Source organism: Grus americana, chromosome 27 (assembly GCF_028858705.1).
Source record: "Grus americana isolate bGruAme1 chromosome 27, bGruAme1.mat, whole genome shotgun sequence".
In the NCBI taxonomy this organism is placed as follows: Eukaryota; Metazoa; Chordata; class Aves; order Gruiformes; family Gruidae; genus Grus; species Grus americana.
The window spans coordinates 744205-755434 of record NC_072878.1 but is presented as its reverse complement, the minus strand read 5'-3'; positions in this window follow the sequence as shown (position 1 = coordinate 755434).

Below are 11230 nucleotides of genomic sequence, written 5' to 3'. Positions count from 1 at the left end.
CAGGGGCGATCTCAAGCTGTAATCAGCCCTCACAAACAAAGCACCCTCTCAAGAGCAGAAGGACCCTGCCCTGCCCTTCCAGGGGGTCGCTCCTTCCACCCACAGCTTCTCCCTGCAGTGCCCTGGGCAGCTCCCCGGGCAGGCTGAGTGCTGACCCTGGCAGGCGGCAGAGTCCCTGCCCCGGCACACAGCCCCTGGGCTGCAGGGACCCTGCTCTGAAGGACACAACTGGGCACCCCTGCCTGCACACCTGCATTCCCAGCCACTCAAACTTGCCTCTGCACAGGGAGTCCACCTGGCACATCCCAGGAGCTGTGGGCTCTGCCAGCTTGAGGAGATGCCTCCAGGAACCGCATCGGCATTGCCCTGCACCCAGAGACTTACCGTGTCAAGGGCTCTGAAGATTTCTCCTTGCGTGAGCTCTCAGCAAGCCTCCCATTTCCAACTGCCTTGAAGCTCTCTCTGCCTCGCTGTTCTCCCCTCGGTGCCTGCAGGCAGAGCCCTCAGCCCTGCTGGGCTCTGCAGAGGAGCTGCTCCTGGCCAGAGATGTCTCTCTGCAGCACAGCCCACTTGCCATGAGCTCCCTTTGTCCCAGGAGCCTGGAGCAGCTCAGCAGCAGAGGCCCAGCCCAAGGCGGCATGTTAATGACCCCTCTGGTGGGTTTGGGGATGAGTCCATGAAGCTCAGGCCCTGAGAGGAAGCTGATGAAACCTCTCCAGAAGTCACAGTCCGATGCAAACTCCACAGTTTCTTGGAGCATTAATGGGTCCCCCTGAGGGCCATCCCTGACAAAGCAACTCTGGGGCTGGTTAGAGCAGGCAAGTGGAGGCAGTGATGACAGGTAGGCAAAGGCAATGGCAAGGTGGCTCTGATGCTGAGTAATCCTGGGTGTGTTTGATCAAGCCAAAGGGCCAAGCCCTGACCCCCAGCCCCTGGGAGGGGAGACCCTGTCCCTCACACGTGTCTCAGGGCTCTTCCTGGGCCAGTGTGATGTGGGGATGTGCAATGCCTAGAGCAGGACTACCACACACTCTTTCTCAGGCTCACAGGTTGTGACAAGGGGGCGATGAAGTCCTGGTGCTCTAATGATAAGATGTCTCCTCACAGGCATCACCTGCAGAGAGAACAGCCACAGCCCAGCAGACCAAGACCTTGGCTGTGTTGGGGGCTTTCAGCCTTGCCACTGCCCCCAGATGTCTCCACCACAGCATGTCCTACGGTGTCCCACACCTGCACCTCTTTCCCTGCAGGCTCTGGACACCCAGCCTGCTCACCAACTTGGGTCTCACCTGAGCATCTTCCTACCCTTACTGATATCTCTCCATCCTCACAGACTCTTCATTGAAAGGCAAAGCTCTGGCTGATCCAGACTCTTGCTGGGTGGCCTCTTGTACCACAGAACTGCACTTGCAGGGACATTTCTTTCTCCTCGTGTCCCATCTCAACCTCCCAAGATGCACTTGGTGGCATCTTGTCTTTCTCATGATGTTTCCCAGTTTTCAGAAAAGCTCCACCATCTCTGAAACCACCTTTCAAGCAGTCTCAGGCTACTCCTAGACTGCCCTGAGCCTCCCCACCACTGGGCAAAGGGGCCAAAGAAGCCCAGGTCTCTCAGCCCCTCCACACAGCCCATCTGCTTAAGGCCCCAAACTCCACCTGGCCACATCTCCTCTGGCCACTCTCCAGCTCCTCCCAGCTCCAGCAAAAGAGGGAGCCGAGAACTGGGACAAAGCCATGTGTGGGGGTCCTTACCAGTGCGGTGTCAAGGGCCAGAAGAACTGCCCTGCTCTGGGGGACCATGCTCATCCTAATGCAGCCCCGTATGCAAGTGGCCTTCCTCACAGTGAGCAGAAACCCCTGGCTCGGATGGTGTCCCTCGCAGTTGCCAGGCCCTTCTCCTCAGAGTCCCTCCTCAGCACAGCAGGTCCCAGCTGGCCCTGACGCACAGGTTGGTTCTTCTCCCTGAGGCCAGACTGGCCAATTCTCCTTGTCAACGTCACGAGGTTTCTTTTGGCCAAATCCCCGAGTTTCTCCAGGTCCCTCTGGACTGAAGCTCCATTTGGTCAGCGGTTACTGTTTGTGTGCGGGTGGCTCACCCTGATGGTGGTGTAGTCTCACAAGAGAACAGCATGAGGAGTTGCAGATCTCTACAGACCCAGGTAGGAATTGCCATGAAGAGAGTCTGCAAAACACCAAAGGAGGGTACAAAGCAAGCCAAACCAGGGTCAGCGGAGAAAGGAGAAATGAGGGTGGGGCTGTTTGACGCATGGTGATATTAGTGGAAAATGTATAGCCGTGTAGACACACAGACAACATGGATCCCTCCAGGAGCCAAATCCAGCAGCCCGACAGAGGTGAGACTGCTGCAGCTCCATGCGACGCCATCCCACACACACACGTGCACACAGAAATGCCAGCACATGTGCACGTGCACACACCCCCCACACACACACTCAGAATGAAGTCTCTCAGTCAACTTGCAGAGTCTACAGCAGCTGGCACTGAACTCCCCTGCTCCTCCAGAACCAGCCTCTCCATGGTCTCACCATCGGAGTGGCTCACACAGCCTTGGCTCCCAGGTCACTTCACCTTTGCACCAGCGACTCCAGCTTGATCTTCACCACCAATTGCACACTGACGCGTGTAACCTCACTCGCTCCGCAGCCAGCAGCACAGACACATGGGCCTCTGTGACAGCTGGTCTGACTCCCCTTGCTGGCACGTAGAGCTGCTCCTGGCACATGCCCGCATACAGCATAGAGAGCCCCCCAGCCAGGAACAGAGTTAGAAATGGAGCTGAATGAGGAGACACATCAGATGGTTGAGTTCAGGCGCAGGGCATGTCCAGACCAGCATATTGACCAGACAAAGGTTTATATGCGAAGGCTCCTTTTATCCCTGTTATATTTATGGATGAAATCATCTTGAGTGCCCTCCCATAGCACATACAGGATAAGCAATCAGGCTCAGTCATCATGTGTTCATGAAAGGCAGGTCCTTCTTGATTACCCTCATCTCCTTGTATGACAAGGTGACCCACTTAGTGGATGAGGGAAAGATGGTGGATGTTGTCTACCTAGACTTTAGTAAAGCCTTTGACACCATTTCCCAGAGTATTGTCCTGGAGAAACTGGCTGCTCATGGAGTTTGTGGGTATGTTCTTCGCTGGGTAAAAAACTGCCTGGATGGCAGGGCCTAAAGAGTTGTGGTGAATGGAGTTCATACCAGTTGGCGGTATTCGCCAGGGCTCAGTACTGGTGCCAGTTCTCCTTAATGTCTTCATGAATGATCTGGACGAGGGGATCAAGTGGACCCCCAGTAAGTTTGCTGATGACACCAAGTTGGGTGGGAGTGTGGATCTGCTTGAGGGTATAAAGGCTCTGCAGAGGGATCTGGACAGGCTGGATCAATGAGCAGAGGCCATCTGTATGAGGTTCAACAAGGCCAAGTGCCAGGTCCTGCACTTGGGTCACAACAACCCCCGGCAACACTACAGGCTTGGGGAAGAGGGGCTGGAAAGCTGCCTGGCGGAGAAGGACCTGGGTGTGCTGGTTGACATCCGGCTGAACATGAGCCAGCAGTGTGCCCAGGTGGGCAAGAAGGCCAAGAGCATCCTGGCTTGTGTCAGAAATAGTGTGGCCAGCAGGAGTAGGGAAGTGATTGTGCCCCTGTACGCAGCTCTGGTGAGGCTGCACCTCGAGTGCACATGTTCATTTTTGTGCCTCTCAGTACAAGAAGGACATTGAGGAGCTGGAGCACGTCCAGAGAAGGGCAGCAAAGCTGGTAGAGAGACTGGAGCAAAGTCTTATGAGGAGCGGCTGAGGGAACTGGAGGTGTTTAGCCTGGAGAAGAGGAGGCTGAGGGGAGACCTTATTGCTCTCTACAACTACCTCAAAGGAGGTTGTAACCAGGTGGGTGTTGGTCTCTTCTCCCAAGTAACTAGCGACAGGACAAGAGGAAATGGTCTCAAGTTGCGTCAGGGGAGGTTTAGATTGGATATTAGGAAAAATTTCTTCACTGAAGGAGTGGTCAGGCATTGGAACTGGCTGCCCAGAGAGGTGGTGGAGTCCCCATCCCTGGAGGTGTTCGAAAACCGTGTAGACGTGGCACTTCAGGACATGGTTTAGTAGACATGGTGGTGTTGAGCCGATGGTTGGACTTGATGATCTTAGAGGTCTTTTCCAACCTTAAAGATTGTATGATTCTATGATTCTAAAAAGGGAGAGGCATGGTGGTTAGTGATTGCTACCATCTTTTGCTCTGGAACAGTTGGGCATCTGTCTACCTGCGTGAGGTGGGGAGTAATTGCCTTTGCATCACTTTTTTTATTTTGTTGTCCTTCTTCCACTTCCCATGCTCTTATTAAACAATTTTTATCTTCACCCCCAAGTTTTCTTGCTTTTACTTTTCCTTCCCTTTTGCTCCATCCCCCTGGTTGTGGGGGAGGATGGTGAGTGAGCTGCAGTGTGGTGCCTAATTTCTTACTGGTGTTAACCCACACCACTTACAAACAAGGAAGAGCTGGTCAGGATGTAAAAAGTCAAGGGTGAGAAGGAAGAGTTGAGGCTCCTGAAAGATGGGAACAAGGCAAAGAACAGGACTTCAAGAGAGCAGGTTTTGGCCTGGTGAGGAACCTGCTTGGAAGAATCCCATAGGATATGGCCCTGCAGAGAAGAGGGGGTGCCGTGAGCTGTTCGATGGTCAAGGATCTCCTCTTCAGGCTCCAGAACTGTCCACCCTGACATGCAGGAAGTCAAGAAAAGGTGGCAGGAAGCTGGCATGGACGAGAAAGGCGCTTCTGCCTAAAGTCGAGCCTGAAGAGGAAGGACAGAGAAGGTGGAAGGTGGCTGCCTTCCAGCCTCAGTGGTTCTGTGATTCTGTGCTGCAGAGCACCATTGGTGTGCATGTGTACTTGTCTGTGCGTGGGGGTGAGGGTATCCTGGAGTCACCTCCTCGATAGACAGAGGGGTCTAAGACCAGTTCCTGGAGGGATCCATGTTGTCTGTGTGCCTGTACAGGTATACATTTTCCACTAACACAGCTTAGCACAGAAACAGCCCAACCCTCATTCACTCTTCTTCCACTGGCCCTGGCTTTGCTGGCTTTGTACCCTCCTTTGGTGTTTCAGAGGTGGTTGTCATGGTAATTCCCACCTGGCTCAGCAATTAAACCCAGTAACTCCTTTTATTGTCTGTAGAGCCCTGCAACTCCTCATGCTGTTACCTAGTGATAGACACCACCATCAGGGTCAGCCACCTGCAAACAAACATGAACAGCTGACCAAATGGAACTTCAGTCCAGGGGCACCTTGAGGAACTGTGGGAGAGATACACTAACAGACACCTCTTAAAGTATACCAGGAGAAATGGCCAGTTCTGCACTGGGGAGTGGAGTAACCCCACACATCAGGGCAGGCTGGGTCCTGGCGCTGAGCACTCACCACAAGGAGAAGGGCCTGGGTGCTACGAGGAACATCCTACAAGCCAGTGGTACGTGCTCACCACGACCAAGGCCAGCTGCCTACGGGGCTGCATTAAGAGGAGCATGGCCACCCAGACATCTTGAGTTTTTGCCTGGCTTCACCGAGCCCTGGTGTGACCACATCTGGACCACTGTGTCCCTCTGTGGGAATCCCTGCTGAAGACAGGTGGGGAGTATCTGGAGAGTGCAGAGGAGGTCTGCACATCCCCTCTAGTTTAGGCCCCAAACCCTCTCTTTGCAGCCTTCTTCCACCTCCACACCACCTCAGGAACATGCTGTCCCTAGAGAACCACCATGCTCTCCGGGCAGCTCCAGATGTCCCTCCTGGAGGACTGGTGTCTTCAAGGTCACCTGTGGGAAAGCCCTGGCTACATGCCTCATTGACACTCACCATCTTCACTGTCACCAGACACCAACTGGTGACTCCTAAATCCAGTCCTAGGTCTCCAGAAGCTCACAACCATTGAGCTTTGTACTCCCCAACACATGGAGGAAGAGGGACTTGAGGGGTGCAGTTCCTCAGGCCTCTTTGGAGGAAGAGCCCAGCCTGAAAGCACTGCACCAGCAGATCCCATTTTATTGCAGAGATGCCATGAGATAGGCCAGCTCCGAGACAGTCTTAGACACACTTTCATAAGGGCGCCGGGCGACACAGAGTATTAGGTGCCTCACATGTAGTGACGCCTATGCAAACATTTCTCCATAAAACATAATAACCATGAAGAAGAGTCAAACAGCAATAATGATAATTATGATGATTAAAAAAAAAAAAAGAAGCTGGGATCACATACTATGGGATTGTTGTGGTTTAACCTGGCAGACAGCTGAAACAACCACGCAGCCAGTTGCTCACTCCCTCCACTAGGATGGGGAGAGAATGGAAAAGAAAAAAGGTAAAACTTGTGAGTTGAGATAAAGTCAGTTTAACAGGACATAAAAGAATGACAATAATAATAGTAGTAGTCATAACAACAACTACAACAACAATAATTATAGACGAATATACAAACAAGTGATGCACAGCACAATTTCTCACCACCCAGACCAATGCTCAGCTAGTTCCCGAGCCGCGCTGCCTCCTGGCCCACCCCCCCCCGTTATATACAGAGCGTGACATCATACAGTATGGAATATCCCTTTGGCCAGTTTGGGTCAGCTGTCCTGGCTGCACCCCCTCGCAGCTTCTTGAGTGTCCCCTGCCATCTCGTTGGCAGGCCACTATGAGAAGCTGAAAAGTCCTTGACTGCTTGGCAACAACTAAAATATTGGTGTGTTATCAACATTGTTCTCATCCTAAACCTAAACACAGCTCTACACCAGCTGCTAGAAAGAAAATTATCTCTATCCCTGCAAAACCAGGACAGTATCCACCGCTTATGCTATACCATTTACATCATGCCCAGGTCTCACACTTTCCAATATGCTGCAATTAATCACCACCACTTTTCCTGTCCTTTGAAATGTACACACAGATATCATTAGTCAATGGACCACCCCTGTGAAATATCTGTAAAATGTCCATAAATGTTCATTAAATGTCCACAGAGTTCATTTAGACCATGACTTCAGGCTCCCTCTGTCATCCTTCACAGCGGCAGAGATTGTTGCATGCTGAAGCCAGTTCTGGTTCCATCACCACTGCACTTGTCCGGATCTATCATCGTGGCACTTTGCTCAGTTTCATCAAAATTCATTCTTCATTAATCTGGGTGATTGTTACTGTAATCCTGTTGATAGGGCATAGAGCCACCATAGTAGTGGTGACATCTGGTATTATACAGCAATTAGCATCATACAATTCAAGACATTGGTTATTCTCACCCAAAATCAAATCCCCTTGAGGTATACATCAGAATTCTCAATCCTCCTGCATCACCCACCAAGTACACCCAGGTCGTTGAGCAAAAGCAATCCTACGGATGGGTTTGCCTTTGCCTGAGGCAGGAGTAACCCAGACTGTCTTCCACAGCATATTTTTTATGTGCACTACGGGGACTTTATCCCCTTCTACAGTACGGAAAAGTTTTGATTGGGTAGGGCCAGCTTGATTCATAGATCCCCTTGGAGGGGACCCAGCTGGGAAGCTGACCAAAACTGACCAAAGGGATGTTCCGTACCATATGACATCATGCTCAGCAAGAAAAGCTCAGGGGAAGGAAGGAAGGAAGGAAGGAAGGAAGGAAGGAAGGAAGGAAGGAAGGAAGGAGAAGTAGTTCATGGTTATGATGATCCTGTGCCCAAATAACAGTCACGCATGCTGAAGCCCTACTTCCTTAGAAAGTGACTGGACATCTAGCTGGCAATGGGAAGCAGTGAGTGAATTCCTCTTTCAGCTTTGATCTGTTTGTCTGAGGAGTCACTCCCTGTGGGATCCAGCCTCTCTGAAGCAAGGTCCAGAGGAAACTCCCAGCAACAGCTTGTGGCTGATCCCTCCATTTTCGGTGGTGCAGGGGATGTGAGCTAACCCCCTCCCAGGCCTCAGGCATTTCCACAGGGATTCAGTGATGGCTCGTGGCCTTTCAAAGGCCACACACACCTCTGGGGATGTCCACCAAGACAAATCCCTTACACTGCCAGTGATGGGAAGGGGATGGAAGCAGGGACGAGTGGCATTGTCAATGTTTGTGTCTCCTGCAGTCTGGCCATCCTGGAGCACAGCGCTCTTCCCAGCTGTAGTATCTCCCAGAGACAAATCTCGGAGTGTGGAGATGGGAAAGGCTGGAGCTACAGCCTCAAGTCTGTCCAAGCATCTGTGAGCACTTGGCGACATCCCACACCCTGTGGCCGTGTGAGGGAGGGAGCTGAGCTGCTCTTTTGCATGTCAGTAGTGATGTGCAAGGGCACAGAATTGTAGTTTATTCAAGAGAAACTGGGGAGCAGGAGGGCTGAATTTCCTCCTCCCCATCCCTCCCCATCAGCTACATAAAATAATCATGGGTGTGTGTCAAATACCTTGAGAATGTTTTAACACAACAAATCGTTTTGTGCAGCTCCTGGGCACCTGACAGACTAACCAGGAGGTGCATGTGTGGCTTAGCCCAACTTTGGGCTATTAAAGATCAAGGCTCTCTTAAAAGAGTTGAAAGACTGTGAGAGGTCGGAGCTGGCTTCAGTCCTTGTGTTTCCTCCTGACAGTTGGGGATGCCTGGTGTCATGACAGTGAATATTTAGAGACCAGAAACATAACAAAGAATATAATATAACCAAGTATATTCTTTATAAATATGTATGTGTGTGTATATATATATAATTTGCTATAACATGTCAAGTATAGCAAAAAAAAAAAAGTATTCTGACACTGAAGGAATAAGTGTCACCTTAAATGAGTACCTCAAATCAAAATTACAGGTGTGATTAAACAAAATTTGTTTCCATGCATCATGCGGTCAGAGCGTTCCTGGCAAAGAACCTGGTTTGCTGAGTGGGAGCAGATGCCAGTTTCTCAGGCCTGTAGCTCATCGGGTGGACTTTCCTGCAGAGGAGACAGCCAGGTGGGAGGCGAGAGCAGGAAAGAAGCCTGTCCCCATTGCCACCATGCACAATGAGTGCAACCGGTGCAGCCACGTTGCCAAAGCAGTGAGCTGACGCGGCCCACCGAGGGCTTCCTTGGCAACTGAATTAGATGGGAAGGGAGGGGTCCAGCTGGAGGGTAAACACCAAAACACCATACAGAGGGGAGTCACTAGACGGGAGTGGGGTGGGATAGCCTGGGCATGGGTTCCTGGGGCCACTGCTGATGCCTTTGGGTATCTGCAGTCTCTGCATGGAGCAGAGAAACATACCGAAAGCATTCAGTGTCCAAAGAAAGAAGGTAAACTGTGCTGGCAAGAGCGTTCCCCCTCTTCCTTGACCATCACCAACAGGATGAGGAGTGCATCTGTGCAGCTTAGACTTGGATCCCCAGCACTTACATTTCAGTGTGAGGCTCCCAGGATACGCTGGGATCTCTTGTCCGTAGGAGCAACAGCACAAATGTCTGTGTCCACTGGGCCTCCCTCTCCTGCCTTTCCAGCCCAGGCAGAGGCAGAGGAGATGTGCATGTCCAACAGGACTGGAAGGAGTCATGCCCGCTTGCTCCCCTTGGCTAGCAAAGGAGCAAGGGAGGCCCCTGTGCACCTCTCGTGCTGGAGAGAGGAATCCTATCTGCGGGACATGCCGAATGCTCTGCTGCCTTCAGCTCCACACGAGCCCAGCCCCTCTGCCTCAGAAGGTCTGAGGCTTTCTAATTCTGTGTGAGCTGATGAAGATGCAGTCATCTGAAGGGAAGTGAGGCAAATGCCGTTTCTGGGGACTTTCCTGTTCACCAAATTCAGAGATGCCCCTGGTTCAGTTGCCCTGCCTCAGTTTATGTCATGCTGTTGGGGTGTCAGCACTGCCTGGAGCTGTTGACAGTTTCCACCAGCTCAGAGCTTCCATCCCACCAGGGGGTCAATTACATTGTTTTTACTCCCTGCAGATCCTCAGGAGGGACACGCGGCAGTAGGAACCTTCAGAGTCTCCTTTCTGCTATAAACCCTGGGACGCTTCAGAGAGCTGGGAGCCTTCAGGTGCTGCTGGAGACTCACCATCAGAGTTGCTGGGAGGAGAGGGCAAGGGCAGAGTCAGGAATGAGCCCTGGTTTGGGGCTTGCAGTGAGGTCCAAGAAGTGAAGAAATGGTAGGGAAAAGGCAGAAGCTAAGACCTTGACCCTGGGCTTCATTGCCATGATCCATCAGAGCAGATGCCACCCCTTCATGACAAGGACTGCAGGTTTGTGTGGATGTGCTGAGGGGGAGTGAAGGCTGGGCCTTATTAGTCAATCTGCTGCGTCTTTGAACAGAAGAAATGAGAGTGTAGAGACCCGAGTCTCAGCCTTGCCCTTTCCTGCACGTCTTCCCACCCCAGCTCCCCACTTCTCCCAGACAGCCCCGAGCCCCTGGCACAGTGAGACCCCGGGGACAGCCCCTGGACACTCTCCCACCTGAGCTGGCTGGGGGGAGCATTTGGGCAAGCTGCATGGGGCCAGACTGCCTGTGCCCTTTACTTCATCATTCACGGGGCTATTTCGGTTGTCTCTGGGTTTGTTTTACTTTTTAGTTGTTGCTGGGTTTTGCTTGTTTTCTCACTCCCTCGGCATTAGAATCATGCAGGTTTTGTTCTGCAAGTCTCAGCTTCCTCAGTCCCGTGCGGAGGAGAGGGCTGGAGTGTCAGTTATTCTGAGTAGCTTTGGGCAAACTCTCAGGACATTTCCTGTGATTACCACCGCTGGAAGAAACGCATTCCAGCCTCAGAGGTGGGTGTGAGACACTTAGAGGGAACGGCTTGTGCAGAGAGGTGTGTTTCTCGGGCGTGAGCTTTCTCCAGTCATGTGCTGAGGCATGTCCCTGGCATTGGCCATGGCCCTGACCCTGATCCTCTCCCACCTCACCCCGTGGCACCCTGGGGATGACCTGCTCAGTGTCCTACTTTCTCAGGGAGCCCCACAGGCACAGCTGGCCATGCTGAGGTCCTGCTGCTGGGCTGGGATTTGCAGGGAGGCAGCCCCCAAGACCTCAGGAACCACTGCTGATGAAGGACAAATGTGAAGCAAATACTTCTGCCCAGCAGCTTTCAATCACAGAATCACAGAGCAGCTGGGCTTGGAAGCCACTTCAGGACATCATCCAGTCCACCTCCCCCCTTCCTAAAAGCAGGGTCAGCTAGAGCAAGTGGCTCAGGACCATGTCCCGTCTAGATTTTAATATTCGCAAGGGTGGACCCTTCGTAACCT